The sequence below is a fragment of the Myxine glutinosa genome, chromosome 4 (assembly GCF_964187855.1).
Source record: "Myxine glutinosa chromosome 4, kmMyxGlut1.1, whole genome shotgun sequence".
NCBI lineage: Eukaryota > Metazoa > Chordata > Myxini > Myxiniformes > Myxinidae > Myxine > Myxine glutinosa.
Genome location: NC_136264.1, coordinates 60900300 through 60916952, shown reverse-complemented (window position 1 = coordinate 60916952; position 16653 = coordinate 60900300).

Genomic DNA, 16653 nt, shown 5'->3' with positions numbered 1-16653 from the left:
AAGAAGTACTTTATACGTGTCGTGTGCGGGTGGGTAAACGAGTGTACCGGCCTTACACGTCCTGGAAGCAAGTGGTCGCAAGGTGCACACTTGCTCCGTTTGCTTCCAGGTCACAGTAAGGCCCTTTAATAACCAGCGCAAAAATACGTATTTACAGAAATCATTTAGAAAAAAAACGAATAAATTGCTACAGTCGTTTATCGAAATCCCATTCGTGATGGCTCACGCCACCTATATCGCGGCATCGGTGCGCAAAGAAGCCCCAGACCACCTGCTCCCCCATGTATGTACACATAACTTCCAAGTTCGTAAATCATATTGGACAAAACAAGACACACTCACCTTTTACTTGCTTGTACAATTGATCTCAGCGGTGCCTCCAGATTGTTGTGGAATTTGTAGTGGGGGACTCAGGACTCCAATGACCGGACACAGGTTTACAAAAGGTCTGGTTTATTATTCACTTCATTCCATTTACCAAATAATACCGCATTATTCAATGGCTGAGATTAACTCTTTTCCATGGTCCTTTTCGTTCGGCTGATGTTCTTCCGCAGCGCCGTACTCGTTCATTCCATCGTTCCGTCGGGCAGGGCTTCTGAGGACAAGTCTACTTTACTCAACGTTTGCTCTCGTTTATATCGCCAAACTGGACTTAATCTCCTCTCCGCTAATGCCCCGAGGTCATGCCTGTACCAAGTCCTGGTATCAGCTCGCTCCCCTCCTGCTGTGATTTCCATTTACACAGCAGGGGGGGGGGTGCTCTAGCCTGGGGCCTTGACCAGGTGTTTCAAGAGATTACCATGTTCATACACATTCTGACACTCATTTACAAACTCGTCTTTAACAGAGTTTGCATGTAAAATGTATCTGCTTTGTTACCAGGTTAATTAATAAGTTACCAGTGCCAATTAATAAGTTACACTGAGTTACATTTCCACAACGCCCATGACAATACAAACAGACTCACACGGAATGGTAGCTGGTAGGGGAGGAAGGTCCAGGCAGATGGTTCCAGGCGATGGGGTGGTCCAGGCTCTGGGTCCACGGGCGAAGAATGGCTGGCAGCTTAATGCGCGACCGGACCTTACAAACACGAGGGGCTGGAATGCGCGTACGTACAGCGTGCCGAACGCTCTCAAAACCACGGCAGCTCGTATCCAAAACGATCGTCCCAAACGATCCTCTGCGCAATGTTCTTATGTTCGCCGCCTCTGCGCTGTTCTCTTGCATCTGCTCTCTTCTTCATCTCCAGAATCCTCTCCGGTCCATCTCCATAAAATGGCTTCACGCTCGCACTTTTATTAGAAGCCTCGCGTATCAAGCCGCGTCCGCCTTGATCCGCCTGCCGGTGAACACGCCTCGGCCCGGATTGGCCGCGAGGGTTCATTCGTACCTCCCCTTGTGACGCGTTGATGGGGCCACGCCTATGTTCCTGGCCGCTCCTCCCTTCTTCTCCAACTTGACCGCGTGCGTAATGGCGTCTTGAGAAGGGCGCTGCAGCTGGCAGAGAAGCCATATCATTTGGAGGGAGGCTACGCCGCAATATGGATGGAATGGGAATTTGAGAAGGGGCCTAGGTTATTTGATTAATACAACGCAGATTCAACTATTGGAAACAGATCCTTACCTGAAACACATACTAATGAAATAACTAAGAAGAATCTATGGTGTCCTTCGTGTTGTAATATGACCTAACTAGGGTGCGACCTTTACAAAGGGGGATATTTACAAGAATTATTATTATACAAATTGAAGGTTCTAAAAACCGTAACACAGCACCCGTCTCTCCTCCAGGCACGTACTGTGCTGACAAAAACTTTAACTTCATGTGACACTCAGGTGTAGTAGCCCTCTACTATTAACCTTACCCTGAGTGTGACAGTTTTAAAACAATTAAGTATGTCCCGCCTGCTGCGTTGCATTCTGTCTAACTGATTCATGCCCACAGGATAACTGAATCACGGAATTAATTAGCAAACTAAACATTGACGGTGGGGAGCATTATTTACAAAGACACTACTTGGTATTTACACGCGAACCCAGGACCTGTCTTTTGGGAAACAAAAACAGAGTTTTTGGAAAGAGGAAAGGTCATGCACTGCACTGCACCGGTACACCATACCCATGGGTGTTCCGAGATGCACAATTGATATTGCAGTGCAATCTCAGAGCACCAAAAGCACCACCATAAAGCAACCAATAAAAAAACACAAAGCACCATCCAGTGCACAGTTATACAGTTCAAAACGTCACACTGGCATCCTCGCTGCACAGCCGATGTTCTGCTGGGGTCGATGTTCTGGGTGTCTCCTTGACTTGCTGCCTATTGAGAGATAACAAAAACACAAAAAGGGCACAAAAGAGTCCACTTTTTTTTTTTGTTTAATTAAGGCCAGCAGGGGCCAACTAGGGTGGTCCACCTGCTTGGCATAGGTGCCACCATTACCATGGTCCGCAAGCAGGATTCCCCAGCAGTGGCCATGCCACAGCCGTGTGATCCATGATGTGGTGCTCGGCCACAAACGTGTGGTCCATAAGTGGGCTTGGCCACAAATGTCTGGTCCATAAGTGGTGTACCAGTCCAGGCAGTCAGGCAGCGGAGGTGCGGGCACACAACTGAGGCGCCTGCACGCTTTCCCCTCAGTGCCCAGAGAGCACGGTCCATAGGTGGGGAAGGAAGACAAAGCAAAGTTAGCGGGGTGCAAGGGTGCAAGGGTACACATCATCACAAGGTAATGCAGAGGTGAGGTGTGCAGGAGAGCGAGCGGAGAAAGCTCGTCCGTACCGTACGTCCCCCCCCCCCCCCCCCCATCACCTAATCCACCCTTGCCCCTTACACCGTATTTACACAATTTTAGAAATTCGTCGCTACGTCTTGTCTTCCCCATATCTCCCCTAATTCCAAATTCATCAACAATCCCTCTAACCAAATTTGCCATCAATCAATTTATCACCAATCCCCCCTTAGCAGGAAGAGATGGAACATCAGCACAATGTTACCCCCACGTCATGATGCGTCTTACATCCAAATATTGCAACAACAAAAAAAACAGTGGTGTGGAGTCCTGTCACCTTGGTGAGTGGATGTAGATGGTGCGAAGAGATTCCAATCCTAACTATACTCTAAATGACTTTCACACTTTTACCCTACCCGGGGTCTTTCCCTGCCTAACCATTGGCCATCTTACACTATGTGGTTCTAAGAACCGAACTCCCATTGACCAAACAGTGGTGCTCACCAATATGGGGTCTCACTCCCCCGATTCTACTCCCTGTGCCCTCGCACAATTTCCGGGCTGGATCATGTGGCGCTCCCAGCAGGTCTGCTCACCTGCACACTTCCGCCACTGCAGTTGCGTCCCGAGCTTACCTGCTCCTTACCCTAACGTACCTGGGGAAGGCCCTCTGGTGCTCTCACCCCACTACTGCCCTCTCTGGCGTCGGGCTACCCGGGTCCGTCCTCCGGATCCTCGGGCCCCATTGAACAACTCTACTGGCTCCCAGAGCCTACCTGCGGCCTCACCTGGCCGAAATACTAACAGTGGCCGAGTGCTCAACCAATCACACTCACTAACAGGCCACACTCCCAGCCAATCTCGTTCCACTAATGCACCCAACACAACACTCTGTGCAACTACTCGCACCACAGATGCCAATATCCAATCACAATTTACCTACTCCTTCTCCCTACTTTTAAACTACCCTGCCAGCGTACTTGTGAAGGGGTCCATCTTCCCCATCCACTCCTTTCGCACCAACCACTCCACTCCACGTATTCCACACTACTCACTCCACACCATCCATTCCATACTCCATGTATTCCATGCTCCATTCACTCCAGACCATCTATTTCCTGCAACCATTCTCCATTCACCTGTATTCCAATTGCACACCTGTGCCCACACACCTGGTGGCACCTGCACACCTGGTGGCACTTGCACCCTCCTTCCCTCCAGGACAATTCACTCAATACAATGCACAATCACACCTTTCACCATACTCTGCTCAATCACTTCCTGCACACACACTGCATCATCTGATCTACCTGGTTTTCCCTCTAACTTAGTGCTTCCCCCAGTCATCCCTTATTCTATGCACAACCCACGTCATTATCATCCAAACTAATCTGTCTATGTCCCCTACTACAGGTACATGTCGCTACTTAACTCTCATGTTACCTATGGTCATCTTTCTAGATCCCTATCATTTTATCCTAACCCTGCCAGGCTAGGTTTCCACCGCCATACCCCATAAATCCTATAGCTCCTTTGCCCCCACACAATGTGAGGGATGGTAAAGATACCACCCCCCGACACTGGGTATCAATTTCCAATTATCACTCCTCCCAATTTCACTCACTATTAATTTCAAGCCAATTCCCTACCAATTCCAAACAATTACACTGTCATCATCACAGCCCGCTACATCTGAGCCTCCTCAGTACGTCCATGCATTCTTTACAGCTCGGCTTCGCAAAGCCGAACAATGCATACGGGTGGTTTGGTCTCCTGTAGGTTGAGTCCGTCTGGCATTCGGTTCAGGGGAGGAGGTTTCGTCGGGCCAAGGCTCAAAGCACCATCCCTGCGCGGGCCCTTTCGCTCCCGAGCGTGATGGCCTAACCTTGCCCGGGTGGAGCGCCGCCACCACAAGGGGGCGCCACTCCGACCCCTCCTCCTTCCTCTCGAACCGGGCCGCCCGCTTTGCCTGGCAAAGCGCGGACTCGACCGTGCAGGGCGGGGCCCGGCCCGGATCGTGCGCGGCACTCCGAACAGGAGTGACGCGACACTGATCCCCGCCGACTCCCGCAGTACACAAAGCCCGGCACGGACCGGGGGCTCGCGTCAGCTTACGTCGGCCTAAACGCTGCCCGGTTAACGTCGATGCTTCACTTGCATGCTCACACCACGCGTTCTGTTCCTTATTCACATATCCAGGTGTCTCCATACACTTTGTTATTGCACTTGCTCATGCATTCTCTTCACTCCATACTCAGGTCTACTCATAACGCTTCCCATACACTCTCGCGCACATTCTTGCGCGCCCTTCTCCTCGCACACTCTATCATCACACACTCCGTTCCACACCTCTCCTCCGTTACGTCCTCCGTAACACTCACCACGGGTGTGCACTCCTGCACATACCCACTCACGCGCTCCAAGGTGCCCTCCCGCACATGCGCCACAACCAACTCAGGTGTGCGTACTCGCACACACTCAACCATTCCAAGTGTGCATCCTCGCACCCGCTCCTCATCCATCTCACTCTCTGTATCACACTCATCACACATACACCCCGACGTGCATTCTCGCTCGCACTCGGTTTCACTTCCATACTCTGCCGTGCACTCTCCCTCGCACTCGGTAACATACTCGTGCTCCGACGCCATTCGTACACGCACGCCGTTCACCTTCACACACCTTTTCCTCACACGCGCGCCATTGCCATTCACACAGCGCACCACGGACCTTTTACGAGCGCCCGGGTTACGCCTGCATCCCAAGCACGCAAAAATTATTTTTGCACCAAACACAGCCCAACTCACCTGGGTGCTTCCTCTTCTTCGTTCCTCCACCACCTGCAAACTTTTCATCTGGTTAATAAGCACAGCATCATGATGCGAATCCAGACCTTGTGCATTATCCATCTCTCCCTTCGCTAGTGCCTCTATGCTTGCCGTCTCTCCAGACCCAATTTCCACTACTATTTGTTTGGTTACTTTTCCAATTCTAATTTCTTTTTCCGCCGCTGCACATGAATTTGCCCTGTCCAATTCGGCGGCCGTCGGGTTTTTCACACCCCATGTCGTGATTTCTATCCCGGTCCACCCGGCTGTGCTTTGCTTCACCTCGCTTTCTCCGTGCTTCTCACACCGCGCTACCTCATCGCATACCCCCGCGACCTCTTCGCCCAACCTGTGGTTAACCTCCCTTTCACACTCCCTTGCCTCATACCGGGCTTTGTCCCTCGCTAGCCCCTCATTAATTTCTCGGGCTTGGCCATTCACGTCCTCCAATTCGCCCCCTAATCCTCCTAATTTGCCTTCAAGCCCCCCAATTTGGCTTCCCATATCATTTCTCAATTCCCCAATTTGGTTTCCCAATTGCTCACCCATCCTAGTTTCCATTCCCTCACTATCGGCCCTCATTTCTCCCATACCCTTACTCAATCCCCCTAATTTGGTTTTCCAATCATTTCCCATTTCCTCAATTTGGTTTTCTAATCCCCCAAATTTGCTGTCTAACTTCTCTATTTGGCTTCCTAATTGCTCCCCCATTCTGCTTTCCAAATTACCTAACTCTTCTTTCATTTCCCTCATTTCATTACTTTGCACCTCAATGCACGCTTTCATTTGCACCATGAAGGTGCCCATATCTATTGGCGCCACGGGCTCTGCTACCGCGGCCATGTGCGCGGCCACGTGCGTGGTGCCGCCATCTTGTGCGCCTGCAACCCCCACTGTTACACCTTCTCCAACCCCCTCTTCCATTACCCCCAATTGTTCCCTGGGGTCTTGGGTTGCCTCTAACTCTTCCTCTAACTCCCCCACTGGCATCCGACTGCCTTGACCATCCATGGCACGATATAAATTTGGTTGTTAAATAATAAATTTCGGCCGCTCGTAATATCGACCAAATTTTTCAGATGGATTAAAATTTGGTTCGGGTCCAATCCCACTCCCAGACACCAAATGTTGCAGATTCGGGGTTCGGCTCTCCCCTTATCAAGGGGGGTTAATCCGCTTGTCTTTTAACCTGGCCGTCCCCAAGTCCTGGAAGCTATGACGTCACTTTCCGTCGGTGGTAAGTAGGGTTATACGCCGAATTAGTCTTAGTACTCTTGTAGAATCCCTAATCTTACGACAAAGAAAAACTCCTCCTTTGGTTCTCACACAATGTTTATTAAACTGTAGAGGGTTGTTACATGAGTGTACCAATTCAAGATATTGACAAACTAATGAACTGACTAATATTTAACTAAGCATCGTTCTGCCGGTCATGGCAAAGGCTCCACCGTATTCTTCTGTGCGCAGATCTCTCCTCCGTTCCTTGGTCAGCGCAGCGTTCTACTCGAAGTTCCTTTTTATCTAATAAAAGTTCCCCCAGTAGATGATAAATGTTGTTCCTGGGACAAACCCATTTAACATGGGAAATCCCTATCTAATGTCGTTTACCCCCCTGTCTTTTCCCACTTTTGGAAAACACCCCTATTAATCCAAAAGACTCTATGAGCCTTTTGGCCTTTTGAACCATGAGCTTTTTGGCCTTATGAGCCAATTAATCTACTTGGGCTAATACATAATGAAGATATTTTAATTGAGCTAGGGTCGAATGGTAAACCCATCTTGATGTACCAGGCTGAACACTAACAGCTTGGAACCAATCCTTCATTGAACCTCCAAATCCCCATTCACTTACATGTAAATTTTCCTCTCACCATCACTTTTCTTCATTTCCCCTTAACACCTCTATTCCTGAACCCCTTGGTCTTATGGGCCTTTTACTCTTACTATAAATGATCATTGTTGTTTAGTAGACCACTGAAACAACGATCCTACAAATATTTGTTTATGCATAGGAAATAATTTAATTCTCCTACAACTCTCTTCACCATCTAATATATTATTAAAGAAGAGGTTTGAGTTTGGTTATTTTTCAAGATATTTTAACTGAGCTAAGATAAAATGGTAAACCTCCCTCAATGTTCTTGTTTGACCTCCTCCTCTCCCACACACCATTTTTAAATTAAAGTATATATTTTCCTGATAACCATCAAAGTTTTCCGTCCACTCAAAAATATTTCCATCTTTTTGACCCAACTCACCAGTATTTAAATTAATTCTCTTATTTGTTTTGTGAACTTTTTTACCAGTTGCCTTTTCAATAAGTCTTATTTGATATTTTTCACATTCATTATGTTTTCCATTTATATACCAAGGTTGATTACACCTCCACTCTTTAGTCTGGTTGATACTTGGTTTTATCATTTATATAATAGTAAAAAAAGGCGGCGGTAGCCCGTTAAAATCCCTAACCCCCTTTTTAACTTATCACTTCTATACTTATATAACCATAAGGGAGACTATCAATTCCATTTTCTAAAATAAACCTCTTATCATCAAAAGCCCCCAATGCTTTCTTATTTATCTCTTCTGTATCTATCTATAATTCCAGTAATCTCTGTGTGTATGTTTGTATGTTTGTATGTTTGTATGTTTGTATGTTTGTCTGTGACCGCTGTTTCTCGACAACCACGGGTCCGATATACTTTAAACTTGCCAGGTATATTGCTGGGGACCCGAGGATGTGCCTTTTCAAGGTTTCATATTAATCGGAGAAGTAGTTACCGAGCTATGTCCAAAAAACGATTCAACCAATCAGAGAGCAGCGAGCTATCACGTGTGCCGAACGTGGCGAACAGACTCTGCCCCGGACGGCACATTTGAGAGCGTATTCATTTATTTCCCGTCGGCAAACTATGTTGGCGCTATGTTGGCGTTAAACGATGTTTTAAAACTAATTAAAACTAATTTGCGATTCTTTCGCTTTGCGATGCGATTTGCGATTGCGTTAAACTCGCTCGGGCGTTAAACTATGTTTTAAAACTAATTAAAACTAATTTGCGATTCATTCGCTTTCCTGCGCATTTGTGCATGCGATGGCGATTTCTTTACCAAACTCCGCAAGCCGTTAGCTTTGGACCAAACCATTTCATGTAAATAGAGGGGGGGGATTGTCACCGTACTCGCAAGCCGTTCGCTTTGGACCAAACCATTTCATGTAAATAGAGGGGGGGGGGATTGTCACCGTACTCACAAGCCGTTCGCTTTGGACCAAACCATTTCATGTAAATAGAGGGGGGGGATTGTCACCGTACTCGCAAGCCGTTCGCTTTGGACCAAACCATTGCATGTAAATAGAGGGGGGGGATATACTTTTAGATATATATATAGTACGGGCATGCCCTAGTATAATTGATGTTTATAACTGCTTATTCCATTAATCTTTCTAAACTCTTCTTTCTTTGTTGTTAAACAGTTATAATAATCCTTAAAGTTTATTGTTTCTTAAATAACATTTTTCTTTACACCTTTTAACTTCTTATCAGTCTTTTCAACGTTATTCACAATGTATTTATAAGCATAAGCGTTGGACCTCAATCCCACAAATTCACTCATAACATTTCCTCCTAATTCATCCTTGAACTTTCCAATCACCTTTTTATTTTTAGAAGAGAACAACTCACTCTCTGGACTGTAATTACTAGTGTCATAGATATTAATGTCCTTTTTCATGTCTGAATAAACATCATCAGTATTAATTTTCAAAATAAAACTATCTGTATCCATATAAAGTAGATTAACATCATTTTGATATTTCTTCCTCAAGTTATTATAAAAGTAATCATACATTAATGACTTTGATAAATCAAGAATTGATGTTCCAATATAAATAGGTTTGTCCATTTCAATACTCTCTTTAACCAAATGGATCGCACAAAAGTTCTCAGTAAAGACCTCGGCTCTTATAAAACTCGGTCTATTAATTAATTTTGATGCTTGTTCCCAAGATGTTGATAGTCTGATATTTTGTCTTTTCCTCACATTCTCCATGGTCTTACCAAAGACTCCATGGCTCCATGGTCTTACTCTTGGCATGCGCAAGATTGGTCGTCACGTCTCTTCAAAGCTGTCCCCGCGCGCACGCTTTCGAAGTTAAGAAATTTTTCACAATTGTGTTTTTGTCGAATCTGTATCTTTCTTTCGGTGTATGTACCTATTGGGGTGACTTTAATAGGTTTATCGGTGTTGGTTTTTCATACCTGTGTACAGAATCGTCGGTTTTTTCGCAACGTGTATTCTGAGGCCTAGTGTAGTACTAGTCGGCTACCGTGTCAGCCCTTGGCTTGAGGCTTTTGTTTTTGTCTCAGCGGTTCTTCGATCGCGCTGCAATTACTTTCGGTCTCTGTTTTTCACGGTCTTTTCACCCCATACTTCCTTGTTTTAAAATCTCAAAACCAAAAACCCCAAAAAAATATTTTCCTTCCCTGTTCTTATCCGCTTGTTCGTTCTTATTTGTTCGTTCGTTCTTCAACCACGTTGTTCGTGATCACGTGATCACGTTGTTAAAAAATGTTTCATCTGTCCCCTGAAGAACTTTATTTTGTCATATTCTATAACACCTTTTTCTTCTTCTTCTATAAAAGAATGCTTTTGACTTGCTCACCAAATCTATTCATTCCAAAAAAAAATTCCATCTCTTACAGTGCATCTTTCATTCATTCCCTAAACTCTCCAGAACTCCACCCATCCTTCAGCGTCCTCAAATGTATTTTTGACTCGAATGTCTCAAGAAACTCATTTTGCAATAAATGTTCGTTTCCCATTAATCGTACACTTTTCAAAATCCAATCTCACCCCTTCCCTCCAAATCTTCCCCATCACCCATCTCTTTCAAATCTTCCCCCTTGCCCCTCTCCCCCAAATCTTCCCCATCACCCATCCCTTTCAAATCTCCCCCCCTGCCCCTTCCCTCCTAAACTCCCCCCACACCCCTCCCCTCCGAGACTCTCCCTCACTCCTCCCCTCCTAGACTCCCCTCTCACCGCTCCTCCTCAAAGCGTCCTCCCCACTTCTTCCCCCTTCCAACTTTCACCTTCTTCTCCCTCAACCTTCTGCCTCACTCTTCCCCCTCCTCAAATAACACCTCACTGCGCCTCACCCAATCACCATCAAACCTCTTGTCCGCCCCATTCTTCCCTTTCTCCAAGCTATTCTGTAATCTCTGACACACCTTCAACAGCTCTCCCTACCTCTTCCTCCTCTTCCACATCTTACCCTACCGCTCCCCCCCCCCCCCTGTTCTGTATCCGATGCTCCCCCTTCCTCTTCCTTAACAGTATGGACCTCAAACATCCGGGGCCTTCGCTCAAACTTAACTGATCTCTCCATACAGGTTGCTTCTGACAAACCATACGTGTCTAGAAAACAAAACAGATCCTTACCTGAAACACATACTAATGAGATAACTAAAGAAGAAGCCGATGGTGTCCTACGTGTTGCAATATGACCTAACTATGGTGCGACCTTTGACCTTTACACCAAAAATGGGAGTATTTACAGGGGATTATTTATGAGGATATATTACAAATATTTACAAAGTGGAGGGTTCTAAAAACCACAACAATATATATATATATATATGTATATATATATATATATATAGACATACATACATACTAGCAAAGGTGCCGTTGCCCGGGTTCCAAATATGTAGAAAATAAATGACGACTTCTAGCAAGTTGTTATGTAGTTCATGTTGTATGAAATTATATGCACATAACATAAGAACTTGCTATAAGATAAGTCATTTAAGTTAAAAAAGAGTGAGTGAGTTGGTGATTTAGGTCCAAATTCAATCCATTTAGGGACTATGTTTCAGAAGGGGCCACATTTGGTGGTTCTTCACAAATTTTTGCCGCTGCTGTGATTGGAACGCGGATCGTCTGCGTGGCAAGCAAGCACATGATCCACTGGGCCACCAGCGCTGCCTAGGTAAAATATTAACAGACTTGTGTTTTAGTCAGCAAGAGCTCTGGGGTGGACAACATTTCTTGTTCTGCCGTTTGGTGCTCTGATGAAAAGATGTGTGCTTGCCCCAACACGTGAGCATGCAACGTAGAGTTGACCATGAGAGAAAGATGGACTTGTCAGTTCAACTCCAGCAACCTTGAGAGACTGTCCCTGAGACTTGTTGATGGTCATAGCAAATGATGGTCTCACTGGAAACTGAAGGTGCTTGAACTGAAATGGCATATCTGTTGGGATGATGGGAATCCGTGGAATAAAAACATCCTCTCCCTTGGCACAACCAGTCATAATGGTGGCTTCGATCACATGGGGCATAAGAGTTTTGACAGCGAGTCTTGTACCGTTACAGAGTTTTTGTGCATCCAAATTTCGTAGCAACATAATGGGGGCTCCGACTTTCAGTTGCAGATTGTGAGGTGGAAAGCCAGTGAGCTGAAGAGAGTTTAGTAACTCTGTTGGATAGTTGACAGCATCGTCAAGATCAACTACAGTGTCAACTGACTTGTACCATGTGGATTGGTCTGGTAGCTGTTGAATGATGGTGGCATTAATATCCTGCACAATGTCATTTTTGGGAGCAAGGATGGCACGTTCACAAAGCCACTGATGGTTTTTATAATTCTGTGAGAGGCTCGGATAAACCTTTTATAGCATTTCTTCAGATGTGTTGATGATTGTTCCACAATTTGGGGGTATTGTGACATCTCCAGTCTCAGTGTCTACTGGTATAGGACCATTTTCAATGACCATTGCCCAGTTGAAGCAAAACCTTTGGAAACTGGCCTTCCATGGGCAAGGCCTACTCGTCCTCCTCGACCTTGGCCTTGTCCTCGTCCCCTTCGCTCCTGCCTGACATGGCTCTAAGGTACTCCGCTGCAAGGCTACTTCTGCTCAACACTTACTCCACCCCATCATGCATCTCTGCAATCAAATACCACGGACTCCTGCGATGACCCAGATATATTCATAGAGGCTCTGGTCGTAAGTTTGTTTACTTACAAACAGGTCACTTCATTCCCGTACTCTGGTCGGCTCAGCGCACTCCCACTCATCGTCCCAGCACACCTGGTCACAGCAACGCACACGAACGCACCTCCTGTCTGCAAACCCTGGCTAAATCACCTGAGTTCATCCCCACCGTACAAACAAACATGAAGCTCACTCTGTTCAATACCCGGTCCCTCAACAACAAAAGCCTCATCCTGAACGACTACATTCTGGATAATAAACTGGATTTTCTCTGTCTCACTGAAACCTGGCAACAACCTCTGGACTACTTCTCACTCAACCTCACTACACCCAATGGATATTCATACAACAATAAACCACGCTCGGAGGGCCGAGGTGGTGGAATTGCCGTAATACACCGACAGGACATCAAGACCAGCCTCATCTCCATCTCATCTGCTCCATCATTTGAACACCTGGCTTTTAAACTCTCTGGTCACACGCAGTCAGTCATGGCTGTCGTCTACCACCCTCCCAAACCACACCCATCATTCCTGTCTGACTTCTCCTACTTTCTCACCCAGCTCTGTTCCCTCTCCCCCTCAATCCTCCTCCTCGGTGATTTCAATATCCACATGGACTCCACTGACTCCACAATAACCACTGACTTCACTGATTTACTCACCTGCTTTAACCTCACTCAACATGTCAACTTTCCTACCCAGAACTGTGGGCACATTCTGGACCTTGTCTGCTCTACTGGATTAATTTTGCACCATCTCTCTGGCTCCGACCTCACCCTCTCTGACCACTTAGCCATCAATATGACCATCAACATCCCCACCCCAGCACCAAGGCATTATCGCACTATCAACTTCCGTAAGCTAAACGCTCTTTCACCGACCTCATTCTCATCTACCCTCTCTGAAAAAATGTCCACTTCTCCCTTCGTTGACCTCCACACCCCTTCTGACCTCACTGACTACTACAACCACACTCTCTCCTCCTGCCTTGACCAGCTTGCGCCTATAAAAACCAAAACAGTTTCTTTCACCCATTCTGCTCCCTGGTTTACCCCTGAACTCCGCCTGATGAAAACTCGTGCTCGCCAACTTGAAAGACTCCGCAATAAAACAGGTCTCACAATTCACTCCCAAGCCTACAAGGACCACCTACAGCACTACAAAGATGCCCTCTCCCGTGCCCGCTCCGCCTACTACTCTAAAATTATCCACTCTGGCTCTGGAAACCCAAAAGCACTCTTCTCTACAATAAACAAACTCCTCAGCCACCTGAACACCACCACCCAGTCATTCACAGTAGAAAACTGCATCTCCTTCCTTTCATTCTTCCAAAGCAAAATTGACAACATCTACAACAGCTTAACCACCACCGCACCCGCTCCCCCTCAAACCACCTGCCCCCCCCTTATCCTGCCAACCCCTGTCTCAGTTCTCCCCAGTCTCCCCTACTGACCTCTCTGAACTCCTCATAGGAATGAAAACTGCCACCTGCACCCTTGACGCAATCCCCTCCAGCTTTGTCAAGGCCTCCCTTCCTGCTCTCTCTCCACTTATCACTGCAACAATAAACTCCTCCCTGTCTACAGGCATCGTCCCACCATCCCTCAAAATTGCTGCTGTTACCCCCATTCTGAAAAAACCTGGACGAAACCCTGACACCTTAAGCAACTTCAGACCCATCTCCAACCTACCCTTTCTGTCTAGAGTTTTGGAACGCGCTGTAGCCACTCAACTCAAACATCACCTCTCTGCCAATAACCTGTATGAAACATTCCAAACCGGATTCCCCTCCAACCACAGTACTGAAACTGCTCTCCTCAAAATCACCAACGACCTTCTCCTCTCCTCTGACACCGGCAACCTCAACATTCTCATCCTCCTCGACCTCAGTGCCGCCTTTGACACCATCAATCACACCATCCTCATCACCCGACTTGAAACCACCTTTAACATTACCGGCACTGCCCTCTCTTGGATCAAATCATACCTCTCTGACAGACGCCAGTTCATCTCCATCAATAACTGCAAATCCCCCACTGCTCCCCTCCCCCAAGGTGTCCCCCAAGGTTCAGTTATTGGCCCCCTCCTCTTCATCATGTACCTGTCCCCCCTTGGTCACTTAATCCGCCGTCATGGTCTCCAATTCCACTGCTTCGCCGATGACATCCAGCTTTTCATCTCCACCAAGTCCATCTCCACCGCCACCCACTCTATCCTGACAAACTGCATCACTGAAATAAAATCCTGGCTTCAAATCAACTTCCTCAAACTTAACTATGATAAATCTGAAATAATCATCATTGGCCCAAAAACGCTCACCAAATCCACCCATAACTTTGCCCTCAACATCGACGGTTTCCCAGTATCCGCCTCCCCTCACATCCGGAATCTTGGCATCATCTTTGACCAAACCCTCTCCTTCGACAAATACACTAAACAGATCACAAAGACAGCCTTCTTTCACCTGAAAAACATCGCCCGTCTCCATCCATCCCTCTCCTCCACGGCTGCAGAAACCCTCATCCACGCCTTCATCACCTCCCGCCTGGACTACTGCAACAGCCTCCTCTATGGTTCACCCTCAATAATCACCAATAAACTCCAATACATTCAGAACTCCGCTGCCCGTCTACTCACCCATTCCCGGACCCATGACCACATCACCCCCGTCCTTTATAAGCTTCACTGGCTCCCCATCCCCCAGAGAATCCAGTACAAAATCCACCTCTTGACCTACAAAGCACTCCATAACCTGGCCCCATCCTCCCTAACTGACCGTCCCTCCAGACACACTCCCACCCGCAACCTCCGCTCTGCTGGACCAACCTCCTGACACCTCCCCCCCCCCCCATCCGGACCAAATTCAGATCCTGGGGGGACAGGGCCTTCTCCATCGCTGCTCCCACCCTCTGGAACCCACTACCTCACACCATCAGAGACTCCTCCTCACTCACCACGTTCAAAACATCACTCAAGCCCTACCTGTTCAACACTGCATTCAACATTTAACCCACAGCATTTAACTCCTGACTGTCTCTTCTCCTTCTCCTTCCTTTTGCTTTGATTATTTACCTATTGATTTTTGTCTTTTTGCACTTGTTTTTTGTACTCTGTCAAAGCGCCTTTGGGCTTCTTGAAAAGCGCTATATAAAATAAATGTATTATTATTATTATTATTATTTGGCATATTTTTTTACAGCCAGAAATTTTGCTTTCCCCGTGAGGCCGTATGGCCTTGGATGCTTGACAGGAGTCACCGATGACACTCAGGGGAAGTCGTACCTCGAAGGTATATGCCAAGGTTGTGCGTCTACCTGGTCGCTTTTCCTCACCGATTTTCTTCATAACTTACCGTCACTTGAGAGGTATCCACAACCAATCCTCCACCCATGTTGTCTGCAGGGATGGCGAGGCATCACTGTATGAATATGAAACTGGGCATATCATAAGTGCATTATTGTAGGCCATGAGCTGCATCGCATGCTCACGAGATCTCACACGATCCTGTTCGAGTCGGAAGGGCACATGGAAATTTATAAAACACGGAAGCAAACACAAACATTGATCAGGAACATATATGGCATCACATTATATCTCTACCTCAGAGTGACGATCAATTTAAACATTTAGTTTCAGAATGAAAATCAACTTAAAGATATAAACATGGAGCAGGGACATAGCATCACATTACATCTCTTCTTATTCAGAATGAAAGTCAAATCAAAGATTAAGGTTGTCTGGAGGTTTTACAACAAGGCCTGAGCGAGTAGTCCAAGGCTGTAGGCAACAGGTTCGTGGAGCTGTTCATCGAACACAACAGTGGGGGATATGGGGGAAACTTTGTGATCATCATTGGTGGCTGGAGAGAGGGAGGAAGCATCGTTGGGCGCTCATCATAGCTCCAATCTCTGGCTCGCACACATCTCCAGTGTGATTGGCCATCACAGCTTGCTTGAAGATTGGTTGCCTGCTCTGAGAACGTATGACCGAGGAGACTCGTGTTTTGTACGATCTCACCAGGAACAGCCATTTGCTAGTTCCTGGCAGTGGTTCTATGCGGACCTGCTGACCCTGAACTAAAGGTGGCCACTC